This window comes from Lithobates pipiens, unplaced genomic scaffold, assembly GCF_037356315.1.
Source record: "Lithobates pipiens isolate NorthernLeopardFrog02 unplaced genomic scaffold, aLitPip1_a1.2 Scaffold_13, whole genome shotgun sequence".
Classification (NCBI taxonomy): domain Eukaryota; kingdom Metazoa; phylum Chordata; class Amphibia; order Anura; family Ranidae; genus Lithobates; species Lithobates pipiens.
This window is the reverse complement of record NW_027507718.1, coordinates 154,195,368-154,216,896: the sequence shown is the minus strand read 5'-3', so window position 1 is coordinate 154,216,896 and position 21,529 is coordinate 154,195,368. Positions and strand designations below refer to the sequence as shown.

Sequence of the window (21,529 nt, the reverse complement as noted above, 5' to 3'; positions counted from 1 at the left end):
CCCACAAACTTTGGCCAGGCCAAAATCAACGTGCCCTATTCTTGGTTCAGACTTCAGGCACTGGGTCAAGATGCCTTTTCCCCATAGGGGAAAAGGTATGACCCATGCCATTCCCACACAAATAGGTTTAAACGTCCATAATTTTAACCATTTGAAAGTTTTCAATTAAAACTATTCACTAATGTCCATGTATAGTGTAGCCAGTAGCGAGAAAAAACAGAGCAGGGTTCAGGCACAATGCACATAGATATCACTTGCTGCCCATTTGCTAGAGCAGGATTTAGACAGGACCCCCTCCCAAGCCCACTGTAGCCTTGTTTGTATACAATGCTGTTAACTACCCGTTTGCTGCTCATTAGTATGCCCACCTTGGAGCAGTGTAGAATGCATTGCCAGTGATTTCCCCTTGCGCGTATGCTCTGTGGTCCCAACAGAGCAGATTTCATAGGCAATGCAGATAGTAAATGGCTACTAGAGCCGGCCTTTGGTTTATATGAAATGCAAATGATGTGTTGCGCAATCAAGCCCACTGAAGCATTGTTTGTTTACAATGCCATTAATTCCCCTCTACTGCTCATTTATATGCCCAACTTGGAGCAGTGTAGAATGCATTGCAAATGATTTCACCTTGCGCATATGCTTTTTGTGGTCCCAACAAAGCAGCATTCATAAGCAATGCAGATAGTGATTGGCTGCTCTAGGGGAGCTAGTTATATGAAATGCAAATGATCTGTTGCGCAATGAAGCCCACTGTAGCATTGGTTTTATACAATGCCATTAATTCGCCCTTTGCTGCTGATTCATGCCCAGTCTGGCGCAGCATAGAATGTATTGGGACTGATTTACCATTTCAGACTCTCTGTGGTCATATCATCCTCCTTGTGTTTTTTAATGTTACCAATATCTCGTTGCAGATGACTGGAATGAGCACAAGATGTATGTGTGAAATGCGTCAACGTGACCATAGTTTGGTGTCTTTGGTGTTATCTTTGTAAAACAATATAAAAGGCAACTGGAAGTTCTGGATCTGCAGTCATTTCTTTCTTCCTTCTGACTGGAATGATCCAGTATGGTTGGGCTGCTGTTCGATCTAAAGTAAGTGAAGGGTACACATTTTTTCTTAATTTTATACATTTATTTCAGATTCTCTGCTCTAATTCATCCCAAAGGTGTTCTATTGGGTTGAGGTCAAGAATCTGTCCAGCCCAGTAAAGCTCCTCCACCCCAAACTCACTCATCCATGTCTTTTATGGATTATGCTTTGTACACTGGTGCGCAGTCATGTTGGAACAGAAAGGGGCCTTCCCCAAACTTCCCACAAAGTTGGGAGCATGAAATTGTCCAAAATTTCTTGGTATGCTGACACCCTAAGTGTTGCCTTCACTGGAATTTAGGGGCCAAGCCCAACCCCTGAAAAACAACCCCACACCATAATCCCCCCCGTCACCAAGTGATTTGGACCAGTGCACAAAGCAAGATCCATAAAAACATGGATGAGCGAGTTTGGGGTGGAGGAACGTGTCTGGAATGCAGAGTCCTGACCTCAACCCAATAGAACACTTTGGGGTGAATTGGAGCGAAGGCTGCAAGATGGGTCTTTCTCATCCAACATCAGTGCCTGACCTCACAAATGTACTATTGGAAGAATGGTCAAATATTCCCATAGACACACTCCTAAACCTTGTAGACAGCCTTCCCAGATTAGTTGAAGCTGTTATAACTGCAAAGAGTGTTCCAACTCAGTATTGAACCCTATGGACGAAGACTGATATTCCATTAAAGTGTGTGCGTGTGCGTGTGTAAAAAGGCAGGTGTCCCAATACTTTTGACAATATAGTGTATGTGTAAGGGGGCACTCTGATGCAAGGGGGCGATACTCTGCTATAAAGTAAGACTCTGATGTAAAGTGGGACTTTAGAGACATGGATGTAAAGGAGGACCCTGTGGCTGTAATAGCTGGATGGTGATGTATCCATACAAAGGGGTATTAAGAGTTAAAAGGGAAGGCATCCATCCTTTAGAGTGGGTCCAGAACTCTGCAAGACATGTAAGGGAAAAAAAAGAGCGGAGGAGGAGGCGCGGACCTGAGTGTAGTATTAAGATGATGGCTTTAATAGGATAAGATTAAAAACACTTCCAATATGATGGAAGATGCATGCTCATCAAAGTAAAGTGTAGTCCTGGCATTCCACATGGCTCTGTAGGTCCCACCGCTGTTCCAGATAGCTGGATAGGATTGAGCAGCTGGCTGAAATGTATAATGTATATGTATGTATGTATGTGTGTATATATGTATATATAGGCTGTGGAAATTAAAGATTAATTCGTTGATTAATCAATTTTTTTGATCAATCAAAATTCTTTTGATCGGTACTCGCCTCTCTGCCGGCTTCTGGGTCTTCAGGGATTTCCTACGGAGATCTGGTGATGTCACTGGACTCCTCCCCCCCTTCCCCAAGTGCCTCCGTCTGCTAACGAAGGGAAGGGAGTAGGAGGTGATGTTGAAGTTCTGGTTGAACATAACGCGGGGAGGAGCTATGAATGACATCACCCGCTGCTGCCCTTACGGAACTAACATGATTGTCGGCTTTACATGCTGTGTTTTTATCATTGTGAGAGAAGCTTATGGTCTGTGTTAACCCTTTTGATACCCACCTGCATGACCACCTGTTTGCACAGGGGTCCATGCCATAAGGTGAGAGTGATTAGTTAGACTGGAGGTGGAGGGATTTTCATGTTACTGTGGAAACAAAATGACTTGCGTCAGTGCTACAGTTTGAATTTAAAACGTATTTGTGTGAACCGTGAAGTTAAAGCGGAGCTCCACCCAAATTATAATCACTATCTCCCTATACTTATTTCTCTCTGTGAAATATATAGAGGACCTGTACCTTTCTGGTGACTTGCTCAGTTTTTTTTTTACAGGCCATTTCCGGGTTCTGGTTTCTGCGGATATGGGCGGTGTTGCTGTGGATATGGGCGGGGTTGCAGCGGCTAGGTCTACACTTCCTCTGTGCCGCACTGTCTCCTGGGATCCTCTTTTCTTGTTCCCAGGAATCTGTGCGATGGCCAGGCGTGAGTTATCGCGCGATTTAGAAAGCAAAAGTGCCGTCATTACGACAGTTACGTTCAGAGGGCGATTCAAGAACTGCCATTTCAAAAGAGGGAAAAAGGTAATGACCAGTATACCTGATCAAGAAAGAAAACCAACGCTCAAGGATAGCCCTCCAAGGCGGATGTCCTTCTTCCTAACGAGGAGCCCCAGGTGCTGGCTGGTACATATGCAATAGGCAGGCAACAGCAAAAAGACTCTGGATAGCCGCACACCGGAAAAAGGCTTAAAATCCTGTGTTTTTATTGAAAATCGGGGGTCGCATCACATCAAATAGCCCACAGCAAAGAAAAGGGTACAAAAATGCTAACGAGTTTCGCACTGGAATCAGTGCTTACTCATAGCTGGCTATCTCTAAAACAAACATCAAATATATAACCCAAAAAGTGCATATCGTATGGTGAAGTGATTAGTAAAACAATTGCAGACAGCTAGAAAACAATGACAATTGAATCCCAACATGTGTTGTCAAGCAATCGATTTGAGCAAAGAGAGGTTAAAAAAAGCAAAACAGGCTATATAAAAGTGCAAATTAAATATACACATTGTGTACATGTGGAGCCATATAAATACATGCACACTTATATGCTGATAATGGTGTGAAGAAAAAAGAGTTAAGAAAAGTTGACTGTGCAAACGACAAAATGTGAAAATAATTAATTATAAATTAAATATAATTATAAATAATTAAGTAGTTTTATTGGACATACCATACATTATATATCATATTATATTTCACTATTATCACTATATACCAGTGGCACATACATGCATGTGCAGTTTCTACATATTGCACACACGCATGAACACTTATAAAATCACATACGTTGCTCATTTCTTTTCATTCTTTTTATTTCTTACACTCTTTTGAGTTTCACTCACACTGTTGACATACTTCGATATATTATATAGCGTGTACCTATATACACATAATCTGTGTTTTTCTCATGAATCATTTTTACAATGCTTGCTGCATTTCATTTAAAGGTATTTAAAAAGTTAAATTAATTTTTAATAATATATATTGTTAAAATGTTTATATATATATTTTTTTTTTTTTTTATTAACATTTATTAGTTTTTGTAATAAGGCTTAATTGAAGTTAGTAATGTTATTTTCTTTTGTTCCTGACATTACAGATACTGAAGACACAGGTAATATATATTTATATATATATAATATTATCTCTATCTCTGACGCACGATTTTTGTTGCAATATTTTTTTATTTTTTTAGTGTGTGTGTGTGTATGTGTGTGTGTATATATATGTGTGTATATATATAGATATAGATATATATATATATATATAGATATATATATATATAATTATACACACACTATCAACATGTATTGTTAATATGTATTTTATTTTAAATAATTTATAATATATTTTTTTTTTGTTTACAAAGACAAGTTGATTTGATTGTTCAAAACCATGCCTAAATCGGAAAAAAATCAGTTTAACTAATTTAAAAATTGTGCTACTTATTATTATATATATATATATATATATATATTTTTTTGTTATTAATGTAATCTGTCTTCCTTACTAGCTACTTTAATGTTATAGCCTCTGTCTCTCTCTCTCTCTCTCTCTCTCCCCTCTCTCTCCCTCTCCCTCTCTCTCTACCTGACAAAGGAATTTTGTCAATCAAATTCCTATCATAATAAAATATTCAAATTGTACTATGTTGTAAAATGTATTGTCTACTCTGTCTCTCTCGCTCACTCTCTTTCTTTCTCTCCCTCTCACCCTCCCTCCCCCTCCCTCCCGCTCTCGCTCTCTCTCGCTCTCTCTCTCTCTCTCTCCCTCCCCTTCTCCTTTTTCTCTATCTATTTTCTATGTTTTTTTTTATTTTCGCGCTCTCGCTCTTTCTCTCTCTCCCTCTTTCTCTCCCTCTTTCTCTCCCTCTTTCTCTCCCTCTTTCTCTTTCTCTCCCTCTTTCTTTCTCTCCCTCTCTCTCCCTCTTTCTCTCCCTCCCGCTCTCCCTCCCTCTCTCCCTCTCCCCCTCCCTCTCTCTTGCATATTAGCCTTTAAAATTAGCACTTTTGATTTCAAACGTTCGAGTCCCATAGACTTTAATAGGGTTCTAAAGTTCGTACGAATTTGTGGTCCGTTCGAAGGTTCTAGTGCGAACTGAACCGGGGGGGGGAGGGAGGGTATCTCTTTCGCTAGAGATAGAGAAGGAGGAGAAGGAGAAGAACTGAGATAGATACAGAAGAAGAAGAACTGAGATAGATAGAGAAGAAGGAGAAGAACTGAGCTAGATATAGAGATGGAGAAGAACTGAGATAGAGATGGAGAAGGAGAACTGAGATAGAGATAGAGAATGAGAAAGAGAAGAACAACTGAGATAGAGATGGAGAAGGAGAAAAAGAAGAACTGAGATAAAGATCGAGAAGGAGAAGGAGACGACATGAGACAGAGATAGAGAAGGAGAGATAGAGAAGAAGGATAAGGAGATGGAGAAGGAGAAGACATGAGATAGAGATGGAGAAGGAGAATGGAGATAGAGAAGGATAAGGAGAGGGAGAAGGAGAAGACATGAGATAGAGATGGAGAAGAAGAAGAAGAAGAACTGAGATAGAGATAGAGAAGAAGAACTGAGATAGAAATAGAGAAGGGGAAGGATAAGGAGAAGAACCGAGATGGAGAGTTATAGATAAGGAGAAGAACGGAGATAGAGACAGAGAGTATCAAAAAGAACCAAAAACACTGCGCTATTCGAATGTGTAACCAGTATACAAACAGCAGCTAACACAACATCTAGGTGTACAAATGTGACATAATAAATTTTTGTGAAAAACGTGTAGCGCTTATTTGTTTTTACCACATTACAATGTGACCAATGTAATCAATACATGTGTTAGACTGTGCACAAAACACATAAAAAAGAAATATATAAACACTCAATTACTGTATATGTAAAGCTAGAATGTCCAAGTAAATAAATATGAAAAAAAAAATGTGTCCACAAAAGTGGAAAAACAGCATGAAAACAGATGAAGAGTTCTCCAGATTTTCCAAGGTTACTGTGTGTGACACGATGAAGTGAAAAACAGTCCTACACCTTCTCCAAAGGATAATCACACAATCACCGCGTGAACCCTCCACCACATAAAATGGGGGCTTACCAGATTTAATGGATCCTACTCAAAATTATATTTGGAGGATCATATGTGCTTGTAGGTATACATAGGCTATTTTTGGAGTGTTGTCTTTTTCTGGAAGGCTTTCAAGTGTAGCTATTTTCTCTGCGGTATGTCTCCATCCACATAGATCATCATAGGTAGTGGGATAGATATAAAGGAAGAGAGCAGGGACCAAAATAGTGTAACTCCGTTTTTCGTTTCAAATAATTTAATTAAAAATTATCAAACTCACGTGTACAAAGAACATAAGCGCTTTTTCAGTAAAATCTCAGGCTGCAGTGAAGTCCCGACGCGTTTCGTCTTAAGCAGACATCATCTGGGGGACAGAGAGTAAACAATACATTTTACAAAATAGTATCATTTAAATATTTTATTATCATAGGAATTTGATTGAAAAAAATTCTTTGTCATGTAGAGAGAGAGCCAAAGGGAGAGAGCAAGAGAGAGCAAAAAGGAGAGAGCAAGAGAGAGCCAAAAGGAGAGGGCGAGAGAGCAAGATGAAGAGAAAGATGAAGAGAGAAGAAGAGAAAAAAACAGTATGAGAGCGAGAAAAAGAGCGAGAGCGCAACAAAAAAAAACTGAGAAAAATAGATGAGGGAGAAGGAGAGGGAGAGGGAGAGATGGAGAGGGAGAAGACATGAGATAGAGATAGAGAAGGAGAAGGAGAACTAAGAGAATGAGAAGAACTGAGAAGGAGAAGAACTGAGATGGAGATGGAGAAGGATAAGGATTAGGATAAGGAAAAGGAGAAGAACTGAGATAGAGATAGAGATTAGGGATGAGCTCAGTGTTCGACTCGAACATCGGGCGTTTGTCTGTTCGGCGAATACAAAACTTTGTGCACCGTTCTCACCAAATTTGAATGGCACGAACGGTTCACAATGCACTACACCATCGAAGTGCATTGCTGGCTCATGATTGGCCAAGCATACACTGTGACCCCCGCATGCTTGGCCAATCACAGCGCCGACAGCGAGGAGAGCCATAATTGGCCACAGGCAAGATGTCTGTGGCCAAGTATAGCTCAGGGGGTTTAGTACACGCCCCACACTATATAAGGCCACCAGCGTGGCGGCCTTGTGTAGTGTGTTCCGGCGTGCAGGGAAAGAGCAAGATAGGCAGGGACAGTGTTCTTTTCTCAGGCATCTGCAGGAGTTAGTGGGTGTTGTGTGCTTCTAGCACACCTGTACCTACCCTTTTATGCTGGTGTTCTCTAATACAGGCATCTGCAAGAGTTAATGGGTGTTGTATGCCTCCAGCACAGCACAGTATACAACTGTATCTACCCTTTTATGCTGCTGTTCTCTTATACAGGCATCTGCAGGAGTTAGTGGGTGTTGTGTGCCTCCAGCACAGTATACAACTGAAGATACCCCTTATTTCTGGTGTTGAGTGTTGTCTGTTGCTTATCTTGCATATTAGCCTTTAAAATTAGCACTTTTGATTTCAAATGTTCCAGTCCCATAGACTTTAATAGGGTTCTAAAGTTTGTACGCCTTTTTGGTCCATTCAAAGGTTCTGGAGTGAACCGAACCGGGGGGGTTTTCGGCTCATCCCTAATAGTGATACTGAAGAATATAGAGAAGGAGAAGCAGAAGAACTGAAGAACAAAAGAACTGAGATAGAGAAGAAGAAGGATGAATTTTGTCAATCAAATTCCTATCATAATAAAATATTCAAATTGTACTATGTTGTAAAATGTATTATCTACTCTGTCTCTCTCGCTCACTCTCTTTCTTTCTCTCCCTCTCACCCTCCCTCCCGCTCTCGCTCTCTCTCGCTCTCTCTCTCTCTCTCCCTCCCCTTCTCCTTTTTCTCTATCTATTTTCTATGTTTTTTTTTATTTTCGCGCTCTCGCTCTTTCTCTCTCTCCCTCTTTCTCTCCCTCTTTCTCTTTCTCTCCCTCTTTCTTTCTCTCCCTCTCTCTCCCTCTTTCTCTCCCTCCCGCTCTCCCTCCCTCCCTCCCGCTCTCCCTCCCTCTCTCCCTCTCCCCCTCCCTCTCTCTTGCATATTAGCCTTTAAAATTAGCACTTTTGATTTCAAACGTTCGAGTCCCATAGACTTTAATAGGGTTCTAAAGTTCGTATGAATTTGTGGTCCGTTCGAAGGTTCTAGTGCGAACTGAACCGGGGGGGGAAGGGGGGTTTCGGCTCATCCCTAATAGAGATACAGAAGGAGAGGAACTAAGATAGAGATATAAAGGAGAAGAACTGGAATAGAGAAGAAGGAGAAGAACTGAAATAGAGATAGAGAAGGAGAAGAACTGAAATAGAGAAGGAGAAGAACTGAGATAGAGAAGGAGAAGAAGAAGAACTGAGATAGTTCTTCTTCTTCTCTATCTCTATCTCAGTTCTTCTTCTTCTCCTTCTCCTTCTCTATCTCTGAGATAGAGATAGAGAAGGAGGAGAAGGAGAAGAACTGATATAGATACAGAAGAAGAAGAACTGAGATAGATAGAGAAGAAGGAGAAGAACTGAGCTAGATATAGAGATGGAGAAGAACTGAGATAGAGATGGAGAAGGAGAACTGAGATAGAGATAGAGAAGGAGAAAGAGAAGAACAACTGGGATAGAGATGGAGAAGGAGAAAAAGAAGAACTGAGATAAAGATCGAGAAGGAGAAGGAGACGACATGAGACAGAGATAGAGAAGGAGAGATAGAGAAGAAGGATAAGGAGATGGAGAAGGAGAAGACATGAGATAGAGATGGAGAAGGAGAATGGAGATAGAGAAGGATAAGGAGAGGGAGAAGGAGAAGACATGAGATAGAAATGGAGAAGAAGAAGAAGAAGAACTGAGATAGAGATAGAGAAGAAGAACTGAGATAGAAATAGAGAAGGAGAAGGATAAGGAGAAGAACCGAGATGGAGAGTTATAGATAAGGAGAAGAACGGAGATAGAGACAGAGAGTAAACAATACATTTTACAAAATAGTATCATTTAAATATTTTATTATCATAGGAATTTGATTGAAAAAAATTCTTTGTCATGTAGAGAGAGAGCCAAAGGGAGAAAGCAAGAGAGAGCAAAAAGGAGAGAGCAAGAGAGAGCCAAAAGGAGAGGGCGAGAGAGCAAGATGAAGAGAAAGATGAAGAGAGAAGAAGAGAAAAAAACAGTATGAGAGCGAGAAAAAGAGCGAGAGCGCAACAAAAAAAAAACTGAGAAAAATAGATGAGGGAGAGGGAGAGGGGGAGAGGGAGAGATGGAGAGGGAGAAGACATGAAATAGAGATAGAGAAGGAGAAGGAGAACTGAGAGAATGAGAAGAACTGAGAAGGAGAAGAACTGAGATGGAGATGGAGATGGAGAAGGATTAGGATAAGGAAAAGGAGAAGAACTGAGATAGAGATAGAGATTAGGGATGAGCTCAGTGTTCGACTCGAACATCGGGCGTTTGTCTGTTCGGCGAATACAAAACTTTGTGCACCGTTCTCACCAAATTTGAATGGCACGAACGGTTCACAATGCACTACACCATCGAAATGAATTGCTGGCTCATGATTGGCCAAGCATACACTGTGACCCCCGCATGCTTGGCCAATCACAGCGCCGACAGCGAGGAGAGCCATAATTGGCCACAGGCAAGATGTCTGTGGCCAAGTATAGCTCAGGGGGTTTAGTACACGCCCCACACTATATAAGGCCACCAGCGTGGCGGCCTTGTGTAGTGTGTTCCGGCGTGCAGGGAAAGAGCAAGATAGGCAGGGACAGTGTTCTTTTCTCAGGCATCTGCAGGAGTTAGTGGGTGTTGTGTGCTTCTAGCACACCTGTACCTACCCTTTTATGCTGGTGTTCTCTAATACAGGCATCTGCAAAAGTTAATGGGTGTTGTATGCCTCCAGCACAGCACAGTATACAACTGTATCTACCCTTTTATGCTGCTGTTCTCTTATACAGGCATCTGCAGGAGTTAGTGGGTGTTGTGTGCCTCCAGCACAGTATACAACTGAAGATACCCCTTATTTCTGGTGTTGGGTGTTGTCTGTTGCTTATCTTGCATATTAGCCTTTAAAATTAGCACTTTTGATTTCAAATGTTCGAGTCCCATAGACTTTAATAGGGTTCTAAAGTTTGTACGCCTTTTTGGTCCATTCAAAGGTTCTGGAGTGAACCGAACCGGGGGGGGTTTTCGGCTCATCCCTAATAGTGATACTGAAGAATATAGAGAAGGAGAAGCAGAAGAACTGAAGAACAAAAGAACTGAGATAGAGAAGAAGAAGGAGGAATTTTGTCAATCAAATTCCTATCATAATAAAATATTCAAATTGTACTATGTTGTAAAATGTATTGTCTACTCTGTCTCTCTCGCTCACTCTCTTTCTTTCTCTCCCTCTCACCCTCCCTCCCCCTCCCTCCCGCTCTCGCTCTCTCTCGCTCTCTCTCGCTCTCTCTCTCTCTCTCCCTCCCCTTCTCCTTTTTCTCTATCTATTTTCTATGTTTTTTTTTATTTTCGCGCTCTCGCTCTTTCTCTCTCTCCCTCTTTCTCTCCCTCTTTCTCTCCCTCTTTCTCTCCCTCTTTCTCTCCCTCTTTCTCTCCCTCTTTCTTTCTCTCCCTCTCTCTCCCTCTTTCTCTCCCTCCTGCTCTCCCTCCCTCTCCCCCTCCCTCTCTCTTGCATATTAGCCTTTAAAATTAGCACTTTTGATTTCAAACGTTCGAGTCCCATAGACTTTAATAGGGTTCTAAAGTTCGTACGAATTTGTGGTCCGTTCGAAGGTTCTAGTGCGAACTGAACCGGGGGGGGGGGGGGGGGGTTTCGGCTCATCCCTAATAGAGATACAGAAGGAGAGGAACTAAGATAGAGATATAAAAGGAGAAGAACTGGAATAGAGAAGAAGGAGAAGAACTGAAATAGAGATAGAGAAGGAGAAGAACTGAAATAGAGATAGAGAAGGAGAAGAACTGAGATAGAGAAGGAGAAGAAGAAGAACTGAGATAGTTCTTCTTCTTCTCTATCTCTATCTCAGTTCTTCTTCTTCTCCTTCTCCTTCTCTATCTCTGAGATAGAGATAGAGAAGGAGGAGAAGGAGAAGAACTGAGATAGATACAGAAAAAGAAGAACTGAGATAGATAGAGAAGAAGGAGAAGAACTGAGCTAGATATAGAGATGGAGAAGAACTGAGATAGAGATGGAGAAGGAGAACTGAGATAGAGATAGAGAAGGAGAAAGAGAAGAACAACTGAGATAGAGATGGAGAAGGAGAAAAAGAAGAACTGAGATAAAGATAGAGAAGGAGAAGGAGACGACATGAGACAGAGATAGAGAAGGAGAGATAGAGAAGAAGGATAAGGAGATGGAGAAGGAGAAGACATGAGATAGAGATGGAGAAGGAGAATGGAGATAGAGAAGGATAAGGAGAGGGAGAAGGAGAAGACATGAGATAGAGATGGAGAAGAAGAAGAACTGAGATAGAGATAGAGAAGAAGAACTGAGATAGAAATAGAGAAGGGGAAGGATAAGGAGAAGAACCGAGATGGAGAGTTATAGATAAGGAGAAGAACGGAGATAGAGACAGAGAGTAAACAATACATTTTACAAAATAGTATCATTTAAATATTTTATTATCATAGGAATTTGATTGAAAAAAATTCTTTGTCATGTAGAGAGAGAGCCAAAGGGAGAGAGCAAGAGAGAGCAAAAAGGAGAGAGCAAGAGAGAGCCAAAAGGAGGGGGCGAGAGAGCAAGATGAAGAGAAAGATGAAGAAAGAAGAAGAGAAAAAAACAGTATGAGAGCGAGAAAAAGAGCGAGAGCGCAACAAAAAAAAAAACGGAGAAAAATAGATGAGGGAGAAGGAGAGGGAGAGGGGGAGAGGGAGAGATGGAGAGGGAGAAGACATGAGATAGAGATAGAGAAGGAGAAGGAGAACTGAGAGAATGAGAAGAACTGAGAAGGAGAAGAACTGAGATGGAGATGGAGAAGGATTAGGATAAGGAAAAGGAGAAGAACTGAGATAGAGATAGAGATTAGGGATGAGCTCAGTGTTCGACTCGAACATCGGGCGTTTGTCTGTTCGGCGAATACAAAACTTTGTGCACCGTTCTCACCAAATTTGAATGGCACGAACGGTTCACAATGCACTACACCATCGAAGTGCATTGCTGGCTCATGATTGGCCAAGCATACACTGTGACCCCTGCATGCTTGGCCAATCACAGCGCCGACAGCGAGGAGAGCCATAATTGGCCACAGGCAAGATGTCTGTGGCCAAGTATAGCTCAGGGGGTTTAGTACACGCCCCACACTATATAAGGCCACCAGCGCGGCGGCCTTGTGTAGTGTGTTCCGGCGTGCAGGGAAAGAGCAAGATAGGCAGGGACAGTGTTCTTTTCTCAGGCATCTGCAGGAGTTAGTGGGTGTTGTGTGCTTCTAGCACACCTGTACCTACCCTTTTATGCTGGTGTTCTCTAATACAGGCATCTGCAAGAGTTAATGGGTGTTGTATGCCTCCAGCACAGTATACAACTGTATCTACCCTTTTATGCTGCTGTTCTCTAATACAGGCATCTGCAGGAGTTAGTGGGTGTTGTGTGCCTCCAGCACAGTATACAACTGAAGATACCCCTTATTGCTGGTGTTGGGTGTTGTCTGTTGCTTATCTTGCATATTAGCCTTTAAAATTAGCACTTTTGATTTCAAAAGTTCGAGTCCCATAGACTTTAATAGGGTTCTAAAGTTTGTACGCCTTTTTGGTTCATTCAAAGGTTCTGGAGTGAACCGAACCGGGGGGGTTTTCGGCTCATCCCTAATAGTGATACTGAAGAATATAGAGAAGGAGAAGCAGAAGAACTGAAGAACAAAAGAACTGAGATAGAGAAGAAGAAGGAGGAGGAGAGGGAGAAGGATAAGACATGAGGGAGGTCTCCCATTAAGGCACTAATCAGGCCTGACCCTGCTTAGCATCCAAGATCAGACGACCTCGGGCGCATTCAGGGTGATGTGGCCATAGACGATCTCTCTGGCCCCTCTCAACCCTCTTGACAAACGCCAAGATGGTCACCTCGGGAAAGAAGCAGAAAAATAAACAGGTCGTCGATGCCAACAACATTATAAAGAGCCTACGGCACCTGGTATTCCCAGGCGGTCTCCCATCCAGGTAGTAACCAGGCCCGACCCTGCTTAGCCTCTGAGATCAGACGAGATTGGGCACATTCAAAGTGATGTGGCCGTAGGCAATGTCTCTGGCCACTGTCATCCCTCTTGACAAACGCCGAGATAGTCACCTTGGGAAGCAAGCAGTAAAATAAACAGGTCTTCAATGTCAACAACATTAAAAAAAGCCTATGGCACCTGGTATTCCCAGGCAGTCTCGCATTCAGGTACTAACCTGGCCCGACCCTGCTTAGCCTCCGAGATCAGGCGTAGTCAGGGTGATGTGGCTGTAGGAGATCCCTCTGGCCATTCTCAACCCTCTTGACAAACGCCAAGATGGTCACCTTGGGAAACAAGCAGAAAAATAAACAGGTCTTCGATACCAACAACATTAAAAAAAGCATACGGCACCTGCAATTCCCAGGCGGTCTACCATCCAGGTACTAACCAGGCCCGACCCTGCTTAGCCTCCGAGATCAGGCCTATTCAGGGTGATGTGGCCGTAGGCGATCTCTCTGGCCACTCTCAACCCTCTTGACAAACGCCAAGATAGTCACCTCGGGAAACAAGCAGAAAAATAAACAAGTCATCGACGCCAACAACATTAAAATAGCCTGTGGCACCTGGTATTCCCAGGCGGTCTCTCATTCAGGTATTTACCAGACCTGACCCTGCTTAATCTCTGAGATCAGATGAGATTTGGCGCATGCAGGTTGATGTGGCCGTAGGCAATTGCTCTGGCCAGTCTCAACCCTCTTGACAAACGCCAAGATGGCCACCTCGAGAAACAAGCAGAAAAATAAAAAGGTCGTCGGCGCCAACAACATTAAAAAAAGCCTACGGCATCTGGTATTCCCAGGCAGTCTCCTATCCAGGTACTAACCAGGTCCAACCCGGCTTAGCCTCCGAGATCAGGCGTATTCATTGTGTTGTAGCCGTAGGCAATCTCTCTGGCCTCTCTCAACCCTCTTGACAAACACCAAGATGGTCACCTCGAGAAACAAGTAGAAAAATAAACAGGTCGCGGACACCAAAAACATAAAAAAAAAGCCTACAGCACCTGGTATTCCTAGGCCAGTGATGGCGAACCTATGACACGCGTGTCAGTGCTGACACGCGTAGCCATTTGGGGTGACACGCAAAGCGCTTCATCCTCGGCTCCTGCACGGCCGCCGAGGATGAAAGAATCTCTGCTGGAGGAACGGGGGGCGTGACGTGCGATTTTCCCCGCCCACACTCACTCACTCACTCACTGTATCACCACCCCTTTCTGAGCGCAGGGGCTGCTGGTAAGGCGTGCGTGCCGTGCGCACACACGTCATCAGCACGGCGAGGGAGGACCCGCAGGAGAGGAGCGCGGGAACAGTGCGCGCCTCTCTCCAGTCAGGCCGGCACAGACTCCTGGGACTGCCGGTTACGACCGCACCACAGCAGGGAACAGCGGAGTGCCAAGGGGAACTGTGAGCGCCATCAGCAACTATTGGGGTGCCATGGACTGATTGCCCACAATAACTGAGATAAGTGAGGGGGAGTTTGTGTTAGCCAATTAGGGGTTAACTAGCCTAACAAGCTATCTATAAATCTGCTGTCACTGGCCCACTGATGGAGCACCCAAAAAATAAAAAACAAAGGTTAAGTAAAGGGAGTGGTAGTAGCAGTGGCCGACCCTTTCAAGAGACATGGAGCGAGATGTATGGCATTATAGAAAAAAATGGCAGATCATTTTGCGTTCTATGTACTGAAACGGTAGTAAGCAGAACGTGGAATATAAATAGACATTTTGAAACGAATCATTCCCAGCTCTTGGAAAAACGTGAGGATGAAAGGAGGGAATACATTTCCAGGAAGCTACACCTTTATAAGAGCCAATCTAACTCCATCCTTAAATTTATAAAAGGCTCTACAAATTTAAACTCAGCAAGTTTGAGCATTGCTCACTCCATAGCTCAGCATGCAAAAGCGCTTAATGAGGGAGAATTTATTAAAGAAACTCTCCTAAGATGTGCGCCAGTTCTATTTCATGATATGCAGAATAAAGATGCAATTATTAAGAGAATATCTGAGTAGAAATATCATAAAAGACCGAATAATGAGACTGAACACAAACTTACAACAGCAATTAAAGAGAGACATAAGGAATTGTAAATATTTTTCCATCTCTCTTGATGAAACTACTGATGTCACATCGCATGCTCAGTTGGCCATCATTGGTCGATATTCTGATGGTCACACAATGAGAGAAGAGTTGATAAAGTTAGTATCAGTGCCAACAAGTACATCAGGAAGCAAAATATGTAAGGTTGTTATGCAAACATTCTGCGACCTAAGCATTGATATATCTAAAGTTGTGTCAGTGACGACAGATGGTGCCCCAAACATGGTGGGGAAAAACGTTGGATTTGTGAAATTGTTTACAGAAGCTATTGGACATGCGATTGTGCCTTTTCATTGTATTATCCATCAGGAGGCTTTATGTGCCAAGGCAGGATTCACTGACTTAAATGACTTAATGTCAGTTCTAACAAAAATAGTTAATTTAATAGCTGCTCGCCCCCTTCACAAGCGAGAATTTTCAGCACTTTTACAGGAGGTTGATTCCACCTACAGTGGACTGCTGATGTACAATAATGTAAGATGGCTGAGCCGAGGCAAGGTTCTTGAGCGCTTTGTGGAGTGCTTTGAAGAAATTAAGGTATTTCTTGAAGAGAAGGATCTGGGAAACTTTCCTCAGCTCAATGATGATAAGTGGGTCAACACCCTGATGTTTTTCACAGATCTCTCTGTTCATGTTAATGAACTGAACTTAAAGTTACAAGGTTTTGGCAAAAGTATTGATGTTATGTTTGGATACATAAAAGCTTTTGAAAGTAAAGTAAAAATTTTCAAGCGAGATGTAGAAACTAAAACGTATAAGTATTTTCCTCGAGTACAAAAGCATTTTGAGAAGGCCAGTGCAGCTGTACGAAATGAAGTGGAACTCTTGCATATGAAGTACCAGCATGTTTTAGACTCGTTACTTGACCAGTTTACTGATAGATTTAGTCAATTTAGAAGCCTAGAACAGACCATGAAAATAATTAAGTATCCTGATGTAGTAGTCTACAATAGTTTGGAATTAAATGGTTTCCAATGGATGCAAATAGATGATTTGGAGATGCAGCTTGCAGAATTTCAAGACAGCATCTGGGCTCAGGTGTTTGTCGACTTGAGGTCAAAGCTGGAGAATCTGGAAAGGGGCCGCTTGGAGAATAAAGATGAGTGCCACTACGAACAGGAAATTTGGAGTGCCTGGAACAGACTACCAGACACTTTTAGCACCCTGACAAATATAGCAACAGCTTTACTCACAATTTTTCCTTCTACGTACTTTTGTGAGACCTTATTCTCAGCATTAAATAATATCAAAACCAACAAAAGAAACAGATTGACAGATGAGGTTAGTAGCGCTTTCTTGGGCCTGAAGTGTACAAAATACCAACCTTCAATTGAAGATTTAGCCAATGAAATTCAGCAACAAAAAAGTCACTAATAGGCCGGTTAGTTAAAGAATTCGCCCTCCCCCTCACTTATCTCAGTTCACGGCAGGGCTGTGGAGTCTGCTGCTTCCAGCTCCACGTCCTCATCAACATGCCGCTCCGGCCCGCCCCCGCTATGAATATTCATAATCTTCGCCCTCGCGTCACTAGGAATATTCATAGCAGAGGTGGGTTGGAGCGGCATGTTGATGAGGACGTGGAGCTGGAAGCAGCCGACTCCACAGCCCTGGTTCACGGCACCCCAAACAAGTTCAATAATATCAAGGGCAACATACGAAATCGACTGATGAACAAAGAAGTTACTAAGCAGGTATGTTAAATAATTTGTTTTTGGTTTATTAAATACAATTATATATTGCAATTATGCATTTTTGTAGTTTAAACTATAAATTGCGCAAAATTATGTTTTTTTGTCGAAGTGACACACCACGCGAGTTATGCTCGATTTTTTGCCGATTTTTGACACACCACGCCAAAAAGGTTGCCCATCACTGTCCTAGGCGGTCTCTCATCCAGGTACTAACCAGGGATGACCCTGCTTATGGCCACATTACCCTTAATGCGCGTGATCTCGTCGAATCTCAGATGCTAAGCAGGGGAGGGCCTGGTTAGTATCTGCATGGGAGACGGTCTGGGAATACCAAGTGCCGTAGGCTTTTTTTTTATGTTTTTGGCGTCGACGACCTGTTTATTTTTCTGCTTGTTTCTCGAGGTGACCATCTTGGCGTTTGTCAAGAGGGTTGAGAGTGGCCAGCCAGATCGCCTACGGCCACATTACCCTGAATGCGCCTGATCTCGTCTGATCTCGGATGCTAAGCCGGGTCGGGCCTGGTTGGTACCTGGATGGGAGACCGCCTGGGAATACAAGGTGCCGTAGGCTTTTTTTTAATATGTTGTTGGTGTCGACGACCTATTTTATTTTTCTGCTTGTTTGCCAAGGTGACCATCTTGGCGTTTGTCAAAAGGGTTGAGAGTGGCCAGCAAAATCACCTATGGCTACTTAACCCTCAATGCGCCCGATCTCGTCTGATCTCGGATGCTAAGCAAGGTCGGGCCTGGTTAGTACCTGGATGGTAGACCGCCTGGGAATAACAGGGGCCGTAGGCTTTTTTTAATATGTTGTTGGCGTCGACGACCTGTTTTATTTTTCTGCTTTTTTGCCAAGGTGACCATCATGGCGTTTGTCAAGAGGGTTGAGAGTGGCCAGCAAGCTTGCTTACGGCCACATCACCCTGAATGCACCTGATCTTGGATGCTTAGCAGGATCGAGCCTGGCTAGTACCTGGATGGGAGACCACCTGGGAATACCAGGTGCCGTAGCCGTTTTTTAAATATGTTGTTGGTGAGGACGACCTGTTTTATTTTTCTGCTTGTTTGCCGAGGTGACCATATTGGCGTTTGTCAAGAGGGCTGAGAGTGGCCAGCAAGCTCGCCTATGGCTACATTATCCTGAATGCGCCTGATCTCGTCTGATCTCAGATTCTAAGCAGGGTCGGGCCTAGTTGGTACCTGGATGGAAGACCGCCTGGAAATATCAGGTGCCGTAGGCTTTTTTTAATATGTTGTTGGCGTCGACGACCTGTTTTATTTTTCTGCTTGTTTGCCGAGGTGACCATCTTGGCGTTTGTCAAGAGGGCTGAGAGTTGCCAGTAAGATTCCCTATGGCCACATCACCCTGAATGCGCCCGATCTTGTCTGATCTCGGATGCTAAGCAGGGTCGGGCCTGGTTAGTACTTTGATGGTAGACAGCTTGGGAATAACAGGTGCCATAAGGTTTTTTTATTATGTTGGCGTCGACGACCTGTTTTATTTTTCTGCTTGTTTGCCGAGGTGACCATGTTGGCGTTTGTCAAGAGGGTTGAGAGAGGCCAGCAAGATCGCCTAAGGCCACATCACCTTGAATGCACCCGATCTTGTCTGATCTCGTCTGATCTCAGATGCTAAGCAACGTTGGGCCTGGTTAGTACCTGGATGGGAGACCGCCTGGGAATACCAGGTGCCGTAGGCTTTTTTTTTTTAATATGTTGTTGGCGTCGGGCCGGGTAGGGTCGAGCCTGGTTTGTACCTGGATAGGAGACCGCCTGGGAATGCCAGTTGCCGTAGGTTTTTTTTAATATGTTGTTGGCGTCGACGACCTGTTATATTCTTCTGCTTGTTTGCCGTGTCCATCTTGGCGTTTGTCAAGAGGGTTGAGAGTGGCCAGCAGGATTGCCTACGGCCATATCATCCTCAATGCGCCCGATCTTGTCTGATCTCGGATGCTAAGCCGGGTCAGGCCAGGTTAGTACCTGGATTGGAGCCCGCCTGGGAATACCAGGTGCCATAGGGTTTTTTTTAATATGTTGTTGGCGTCGACGACTTGTTTTATTTTTCTGCTTGTTTGCCGAGGTGACCATCCTTGCGTCTGTCAAGAGGGTTGAGAGTGGCCAGCATAATTGACTATGGCCACATCACCCTGAATGCACCCAATCTTGTCTGATGTCGGATGCTAAGCAAGGTCGGGCCTGGTTAGTACCTGGATGGGAGACCGTCTGGGAATACCAGATGCCATAGGGTGTCTTTTAATATGTTGTTGGCGTAGACGACCTGTTTGATTTTTCAGCTTGTTTGCCGACGTGACCATCTTGGCGTTTATCAAGAGGGTTGAGAGTGTCCAGCAGGAGCACCTACAGCCACATCACCCTGAATGCGCCCGATCTTGTCTGATCTAGGATGCTAAGCAGGGTCGGGTATGGCTAGTACCTGGATGGGAGACCGTCTGGGAAAACAGATGCCATAGGTTTTTTTTTAATATGTTGGCGTCGACTACCTGTTTTATTTTTCTGCTTGTTTGCAGAGGTGACCATCTTGGCGTTTGTCAAGAGGGTTGAGAGTGGCCAGCAAGATCGCCTATGGGTACATCGCCTTGAATGCACCCAATCTCGTCTGATCTCATCCGTTCTCCGATGCTAAGCAGGATCAGGCCTGGTTAGTACCTGGATGGGAGACCGCCTGGGAATTCCAGGTGCCGTAGACTTTTTTTTAAATATGTTGTTGGTGTCGGGCCGGGCAGGGTCAAGCCTGGTTCGTACCTGGATGGGAGACCACCTGGGAATACCAGGTACAATAGGCTTTTTTTTAATATGTTGTTGGCGTCGATGACTTGTTTTGTTTTTCTGCTTCTTTGCCGAGGTGACCATCTTGGCGTTTGTCAAGAGGGTTGAGAGTGGCCAGCAACATTGCCTACGGCCACATCACCCTAAATGCATCCAATCTCATCTGATCTCAGATGCTAAGCAGGGTCGGGCCTATTTCCCCATATTTGGCCAGAGTCTTGAGTAGTTTAGGCATTGTTCTCCTGGGCTGGCTGACAAAAAATAAAACATTATCTGTGAACGCGGCGAGTTTGTGATCCTCCTCTCCTATCTTTATACCTCTTATTTCAGGGTCTTTTCTTATCATGGGGAGTAGTGGCTCCAATGCCAATACAAAAATGAGGGGAGACAGGGGGCAGCCCTGTCTTGTCCCATTTTTAAGCCGTTGGCTTGTAGTATAGTGTTCTAATTCGCTGAAGCATTTTCGGGCCAAATCCCATTGTTTCCAAGGTCCAAAACATGAATCTTCCGTCTACCCTGTCGAACGCCTTTTCTGCGTCTATTGACAGGAATAGACCTGGGGACTCACCATCCCTTATCGCTTGTAGGACGAGCAGGGCTCTCACCCCATTGTCTCGCCCCTCCCTTCCTGTCACAAACCCAACTTGGTCCGGGTGGACCAATGTGTTCATCAGGCCCTTTAATCTTCTTGCCATTACTTTAGCGAATAATTTTGTGTCTGTATTTAGTAGGGATATTGGCCTGTAACTTGAGCACAATGTTCCTTTCCTTCTTTCCGAATTACCGCAATTGTTGCTTCCGATGCTTCCCTGCTCTACTCATATTCTTCTCCTAAGCCGTTCAAATATAAGCATAATCTAGGGATGAGTACCTCTTTAAACTTTCTATAATAGAGTGTTGTAAAACCATCTGGGCCCGGGCTTTTGCCCGGGTGTGTATCCCTCAACGCTCCGATTAGTTCCACCTCTGTAATAGGGCATTCTAGGATCTCCCTTTCACTTTCAGTGATTTGTGGCAGGGCTGCATTATCTAGAAACTTTTTTATTCTATCTCTTTTTCCTCCCTGAAACTCTTCTTTATGTTCTACTGTGCCTTGTAATAGTCCGTAAAGGTTTCTGCTATTTCGCTTGTTTTATATACTAGCTCTCCATTTTTTGTTTGTATTTTTTTCTATATAATTTATTGCGTTCTTCTTTTGAAGTATTCTAGCGAGATGTTTGCTTGGTTTGTTGCCCCACAAATCTCCTTAGTAATTCTGTTAAAAGTTTTTTTTGTTTCTTGCTCAAGGAGCTCTTTCAACTCATGCCTTTTAGTGACTATTATATGATGTTTCTCTCTCTTATGATCCTGTCCAGTTTTATGTTCTTGTTCCACTCTATAGATTTCCTCCACTAATTAATTAATTTTCTCCTGATCTTTCTCTTTTTTTTCTGGGCTCCCATCGCTATAAGTACCCCCCTAATATAGACTTTGTGCGCTTCCCATAAAGTTGATCTTGAGATCTCTTCAGTATCGTTAATTGAGAAGTACTGTTCAAGTTCTTCG

At 43.4% G+C, this 21,529-nt stretch overlaps 10 pseudogenes; 8 read left to right on the top strand and 2 right to left on the bottom strand.

The window, feature by feature from the left end:
- Positions 1-13,315: 13,315 nt before the first annotated feature.
- On the bottom strand, positions 13,316-13,434 carry LOC143978995 (5S ribosomal RNA; annotated as a pseudogene).
- A 317-nt stretch (positions 13,435-13,751) lies between these two features.
- LOC143979862 (5S ribosomal RNA) lies at positions 13,752-13,860 on the bottom strand (annotated as a pseudogene).
- Positions 13,861-17,649: 3,789 nt separating this feature from the next.
- LOC143978686 (5S ribosomal RNA) lies at positions 17,650-17,768 on the top strand (annotated as a pseudogene).
- Positions 17,769-17,876: 108 nt separating this feature from the next.
- LOC143979696 (5S ribosomal RNA) lies at positions 17,877-17,995 on the top strand (annotated as a pseudogene).
- A 324-nt stretch (positions 17,996-18,319) lies between these two features.
- On the top strand, positions 18,320-18,438 carry LOC143979642 (5S ribosomal RNA; annotated as a pseudogene).
- A 107-nt stretch (positions 18,439-18,545) lies between these two features.
- LOC143979284 (5S ribosomal RNA) lies at positions 18,546-18,664 on the top strand (annotated as a pseudogene).
- A 104-nt stretch (positions 18,665-18,768) lies between these two features.
- Positions 18,769-18,897, top strand: LOC143979163 (5S ribosomal RNA; annotated as a pseudogene).
- Positions 18,898-19,099: 202 nt separating this feature from the next.
- On the top strand, positions 19,100-19,218 carry LOC143979766 (5S ribosomal RNA; annotated as a pseudogene).
- A 108-nt stretch (positions 19,219-19,326) lies between these two features.
- On the top strand, positions 19,327-19,445 carry LOC143979728 (5S ribosomal RNA; annotated as a pseudogene).
- A 108-nt stretch (positions 19,446-19,553) lies between these two features.
- Positions 19,554-19,671, top strand: LOC143979729 (5S ribosomal RNA; annotated as a pseudogene).
- The last annotated feature ends 1,858 nt before the right edge of the window (positions 19,672-21,529 follow it).